This window comes from Triturus cristatus, chromosome 11 (genome assembly GCF_964204655.1).
Source record: "Triturus cristatus chromosome 11, aTriCri1.1, whole genome shotgun sequence".
In the NCBI taxonomy this organism is placed as follows: domain Eukaryota; kingdom Metazoa; phylum Chordata; class Amphibia; order Caudata; family Salamandridae; genus Triturus; species Triturus cristatus.
The window spans coordinates 20811720-20818412 of NC_140594.1; positions in this window are offsets into that span (position 1 = coordinate 20811720).

Here is a 6693-nt window from a genome sequence, read left to right on the forward strand (position 1 = left end):
GGGCCACTCAAACTTGGAAGAAATGCCCCTGTAACGTTGGAGCCCTCTAGGCTCGAGAAATAATGCCCCGACGTTGGAGCGTCTAGCGCTCTAGATACTCATGCCCCCTTACGGTGGAGCGGCCTGCTGCCTTCCGGGGCCGCTCTGATTGCCACCAGGAAAGAATGCCCCTCTGTAGTGGAGCCTCACGGGGCTCTGTGCTGGAGCCTCACGGGGCTCTGAAACAAATATACCCCCGTATGTTGGAGCGCACAATGCTGTCCCCACTCACCGGGACTCTGGCGACGCTCCTGGTCTTGGCACGGAGCTCTCTTCCTCACCGGTAGGCGGGGTGGGCTCCCGCCGAACCTCCGGCTCCGCTTCTCTTCCGGGCAGAGTGCCCCGGGGCGCAGGGTAGGCTCCTGCCGGCTCCGGGGCTCAGAGCAGCCGCGATGCTTCGATGGGAGGCGGGGTAGGCTCCCGCCCTCCTATGTCAAGTTACGTTTGTCCCGGAGGCCCGCCCTCGGCCTACCTGACTTCCGGTAAGCACGGCCGCGGCGGTGATTTCTCCGGCGGCAACGAGGGGTAGGCTCCCTCTTGATAGTGGATATACGGCGGGGTGGGCACCCGCCGTAAAATAAACAAATTAGCGGGGTGGGCACCCGCGAGCACACCACAATGCGGGGTGGGCACCCGCCAATTTAAATAACACGAGGGGGGGGAATCCCTACGCCGGGGATTCCCTCGTTTGGAAAGAGGCGACACAGGAGCGCTCTAAACGCGCTGGGGCATCAAATAAAGCGCTCCTAGCGCTACATGTAAAATAAAGGCGCCTCCAGGCACATGGAGCAAGTCCAGCCACAAAGTCTGTAGGAAGGTAGGCAGGGGGCAAGGCTGGGCCAGGGGCCAGCTCACTGGGCCCTCCAGGGCAGGAAGGCAGTCCCACGTGGTGGCCTCCAGCAGCAGCAGCCCCCCTCAGTTAGGATCCTGGAAGAGAACAGTTTCTGTGGGGACACAGCCCCATTTTTATACAGTAAAACCCTTTGTTCTTGGTTCAGGGTGAGGGGGAAAACCAGTCGCAGCTGGTTGGGGAGCACCCTTGATGTGCTCAGCCCCTCACTCTATTCACTGGCAGGGCTAGGGTCGTCAGTCGCACCACAGGGGGCGGAGCCAGCATTGTGTGGGGAAAGCCCTGCCCTATTCAGGTCCAAGGTGCACTCCTCCCCAGCCATCAGCATGCTAATCTCACACTCACCACTGGGGCAGACCCAACCAGACTCCTGGAGCCAGGTTCACCAGCCAGCTCCAGCCAATCACACGCCAGACACACTTTACACTAATATGCCAACTAGAAGTGGCACTTCCGCACATGACATAATCACGCATTATATATCATTGCGAAGCATTCGATCACACGAGTCCGCACATACCAAACTCAGGCCTGCACACCCCACGCATCAGGAACTACTAGGGACACATACATTCCCCATGCATTCCAATGGGAGGGCAGGCCTATCTCACCACATGCACTCAGAGTGCGCACGCACTTTACCCTGGGACACAGGGAAAGTGCGCAGAAACCAAAAACCACTATCACCAAGTCACCAATAAAAGCAAAAAAGTTCAGGGGTGAACCTGCCAGAAGGGCGAAGTCCAACAGGCGCTATACGGCGGAGCGCAGACAATCAAAACCGGAGCATACCTGTGGCCGGTGAAGGCTCTTCAAACTCTGTCTGGTGCCTGGAAGCGTTCGAGAAGACCAAGTGGGTGCGGAATGCCCCCCCCATGCAAAACCCTCGGTGAAGGAAGGCATAGCGACCAGAATAAAGGCAATCCCTGCCGACAGGAAAACGGCTGTTTCAAAAGTGCAGACGCTGCTCGCACGCTTAGTCAGGAAGGGGTGGAGAGCGATGGCAGAACGCCCAGCGGTGAGCAACGTCCCGGTGATCCTGCAGTAAAGCCAAAATTTCAGACGGTGCCTGGGATGTTCTCCGGAAGGGGGGCAAGCGGCAAACAGGTAATACCGCCCCCTAGAAACAAGATTGTCAGTAAAATAGCGGATTTGGATAGAGACTTAGACCCAGGTACTGTAGTAAATGACACGCTCAAAGTCTCTCATGAGGCTGTTATATCAGAAGCTTCCATCTCAGATTCCAGCGACTCAAAAAGGTCTAATATGGGATGTAAAGAAAGGGTGAGGCAGGAGGGAGCAGAGCATAAAGATAACGAGCAAGCTTTCAGTTTGGAACTGATTGGAGGCTCCAGGCCTAAGGACCAGGGCAATGACACAGCAAGGGCTGGTGATAAAAAACGTTGGTACTCCGGATGGTGAAAAATTATTTTCTTTAACAGATGATTCGGATCATACAAATGTTAGCGATCCTGACGATACTGAGCCCGAAGCTACAGGGGAGGACAGTGATAGCCCCCCTACAACAACAGGTACTTTGAGGACGGCACCAAATCGTACAATGAAAAGGAGCCTTACTGGTCTAGGGAAAAACAGAGGTTCTTGCTCCGACAACAGCCAAGCTGGCCATCTACAGTGGGACTACTCTGCCGCTCAGTTGGAAACAGGAACTGAGGAAGGCAGTATGGATGAGTCCCCGTTTAAAGATCTCAAGGCTACAGGGAGCAAGACAGACCCTACTCCCTCTAGGGGACTAATATACGCTACGCTTAAATCAATGCAGGCAGATGCTCGTCAAGAGCATAAGAGGGCACAGCTAGCAAATAAAAAACTCCAGGGTGCGATCCGTAAAACGACTAAAGCTTGCTCAGAAATTGCGGCACGAACCACCACCTTGGAGGAGCGCATGGTGGAGCTTGAGGCTGGATTAGAGAGTACTGATCAAAAATCCACAGCAAATGAAGCTAGAATGAGTGATGTACTCTGGAAGCTGGAAGAATGCGAAATCAAACAGCGAAGGAATAATTTAAGATTGTTGGGAATTGAGGAAAATGTGGAAGGAAATGACATTCGCAGGTTTGTCTTGAAACTTGACAAAGGGGCTTATCCAGAGCTGTCACAATGGAATTGGGAAGCCGAGCTGCAGCAGGTGCATAGGTTCCCAATGATGTTGTAAAAAGTAATCCTGGCCAAAACGTGAAACCTCGAGCTATGCTCATTTTTTGGGGGAATTTTCTTTGCACCAAGCAATATTCAAGAAAGCAAGACCGGGTGCAAAAAGAACAGTGGAGGGGCACTCTTTCTTCGTTTGCCAGGACTTCTGCCATACAACGGTTGAAAGAAGATGGAGGCTTCACCAAATGATCAGTCCGTTTAAAAAAAAAGCTGCAAGGTGTTTTTAATGAACGCGGCACACTTAAAGGTTATCTTTCAGGGAAACACCAGAGTATTTCCCTCAGAGATCCTGGCCCAAAACTATCTGCAGGAACTTACAGGGGGCTGAAGGAACTTATATATGCTAGTAATTGGACAACTGATATTGCACATATTGCGATGGGTGAAAACTCTGCTTTAAGATAATGACTATTTGTATTGTTTGGGGTTCTCTTGTATTTTTTTTGCTTCCTTGCATTGGCTGGGGAAGGACCTGGGAGCACAGCGGAATGCAGGAGGCCTCACAAGGGTCCTTGGACTTTTTTGCCTTATTGAATGGGGGGAGGGGGTTGGGGAGGGGAAAGATCCAAATGAAGATATTGGGAAGGCTACACGTTTTAGACAGCGGTCTGCTAGACTTGTTTGGATGCTATCACGGGGTGCTTTAATTTTTCTTAATGATGACGGGAAACCTTAGGATTTCCTCAATAAACATTTGTGGGCTAAATAATCCCGCAAAAACATGTAGAATAAGTCTAGATATCCAATACCTGAAGGTCGACATTGTCTGCCTTCAGGAAACGCACATAAAAGTTGGTAGGCAGAAGATGCTGGCACTTGATGGATATCAATTGATTTCTCATACTACGCAGGTTGTTAGGACAAGAGGGGTGGCAATAATCGCTAGGAGGGGCGTAGCCACTTTTCCGTGAATCAGTGCTGATAAAAAGGGAAGATGGGTAATCACGCAGTGTTGTGTGGGCAATAGTATGTTTACTTTGTGTTTGATATATGGTTCTGTGCTTGACGACGCAGCACTATTTGATTGGCTGAATGTAGAGCTAGTTGGGTGGCCTCTCCCGCTTGTCATCTGCGGAGATTTTAATATAAATTTGAGCTGCTTGGTCTCTAACCACCCTGAAAGCACATATCAAGGGCGCAAACCCAAAGTCTATAAATCCCTGCTACAAATGAGATTATTGCATGGTCTGACGGATATTTGGGCTAAACAAGCAAAGGACGACCCTTGTTTTACGTATTTTTCCACCCCTCACAAGACACATGCCAGATTGGACTATTTTTTTTGTCACAAGAACTGATATTAGGTAGCAAAATATTTAAATATCTCAGGATGATGTCAGACCATAACCCGTTGGTTTTTGAAATTAATATGAAAACAAAGGTATAACCTGGTCGATGGACATTTAACAGAGCTCTGCTTAGCGATGAAGGCTATATTCATCATATGGAGTGGTTGGATTCCTAGTTTTATCAAGGAAAATATTAACAGCACTAGTATACAGGTAGTCTGGGATACATTAAAAGCTGCCATAAGAGGGGAAACATCTAAATTTGGATGGGAGATACAAAAGAAGGAAAAGCACCTGCTACATATATTGTATGATAAACTGAGCAATGCTGAAGCTCACTTGATTGAGGTTTTATCTGAGGGAGGCGATCCAAGTATGGCGCAATCAAAGATTATTATCGCTAGGTCCGCAATTACAGAAATTTCCATTAAAAACAATGCTGGCAAATATATGGCTTGGCGGAATAGAGCTTATGAGAGTAATGAAAGGGTCGGGCATATGCTTGCAGTTCGGACAAGGGAAAAAGCTATACAATCTTGAATAACTGAAATTATAGACCACAATATAGGTTTGGTTAAAGATTCTAACACTATTTTATCTGCTTTCCAAAAATTCTATCAAAAATTATATACAGAGGACAAGCGAGCGGAAATCTGCGAGATTGAGGAATATCGAAAGGAAATAAATTTAGAACTATTAACACCCGAGGAGAAGGAAATGCTAGATTCCCTAAATGAAATTGAAGAAGTAAAAGTGGCTATTGATTCTTTGCCATTAGGGAAAGCAGTGGGTATGGATTTAATACCAGGGGAATTCTATAAAAAGTTTAGGGCACATCTCATGTTAGAGATCTTCTGCAGAGTTCAATCAGGTGGGGCCCCACCTGAAACTTGGAAATCGGCTAATATTGTAGTTTTCCAAAGAAAGACAAACCTATAAATGAACTAGGGTCATATCGACCTATTACGCTGAACAACAGTGATGTAAAAGTCTATGCGAAAATTCTTGCTAATAGGCTGACCTCGGTGATAAAGAAGTTAGTATCCCTGTGTCAACACGGATTTGTGCCTGGTCGTGGGACTACGGAACATATTCGCCGGACCATTGCCCTGTTTGACTACACTAAGGTTACGGGAGACCCTATGGCTTTAATAGTCTTAGATGCCGAAAAGGCATTAAATAGGGTATCCTGGCCCTTTTTGTGGGCAACTATGGGAAAAATGGGTTTTGGCACAGGGTTCATCACAGCTATTAAAAGTATGTATCGGGAACCTACTGCAAGAGTAACATCGATGGGTGTCATGTCTGATATAATCAATATTACAAGAGGCACGAGGCAAGGTTGCCCCTGTTCTCCTCTATTATTTGCTATTTATATTGATCCCTTAATTAGAAAAATAGAGGAGGACCAGCAAATCCAGGGTGTCAACACCAGAGGAGGAAGCACCAAGATTCTAGCCTACACTGATGATCTGGCAATAGCCACACCTAACCCTCGGGGTGCCCTTATTGAGTTAGAAAAACTAGCTAGCCATTCTGGTAAATTCTCTGGCTATCACCTCAATGAAAACAAAACGATAAATGTTAAAAACCATAGAATAAACTTGAATGATCCCCGAATAGTTTGTTATGCTAGATATCTAGGGGTAGAGATTAGCGCTAACATAGATGAAATTGTTGACCTTAATCTAAAACCTGTGATACAGAAATCCAGTATAGATTTTAATAGGATAAATAATCTGCACCTTACATTAATGGGTAGGTGCAATGTAATTAAAATGCTATTTCTCCCTAGAATCTTATATTTTTTAAGAGCTATCCCACTGGAAATAAACAAAGCTTGGTTTGTAGCAATAAATCAAATCATCTCCAGGTTTCTATGGGCTGGGCAGCGCCCCCGAAGAGCTTTAAAATTCATGACTCTACCTAGAGATCGAGGGGGATGGGCGGTCCCAAATATCCAGATATATTGTTGGGCAACAGCTATGAAACAGATGGCCTATTTGCTGAAAGGTGATCTGGGGGATATAGGAGATACCATCTCCATATATGAGTTAATATATGGGGTAGAAGTTCAAGGGTGTCTCATGCGTCAGATTAACTTTGCTTATTTTAAAAGGGTTAGATTTAAGGTATTTTTGGGTGCTTTCAAATTATGGACCGACGTTCGGAAAAAAGTGAACATAGGTAGATATCATAGATATACCCCAATAGTCAATAATGAATTATTGCCAGATATATTTTACGACGGATATATGGGAACGTGGGCAAAAAACGGGGTACGATATCTGGGTGATCTTATGGAAGACAAGGTAATTCTTTCATTTAGTACAATCAAGG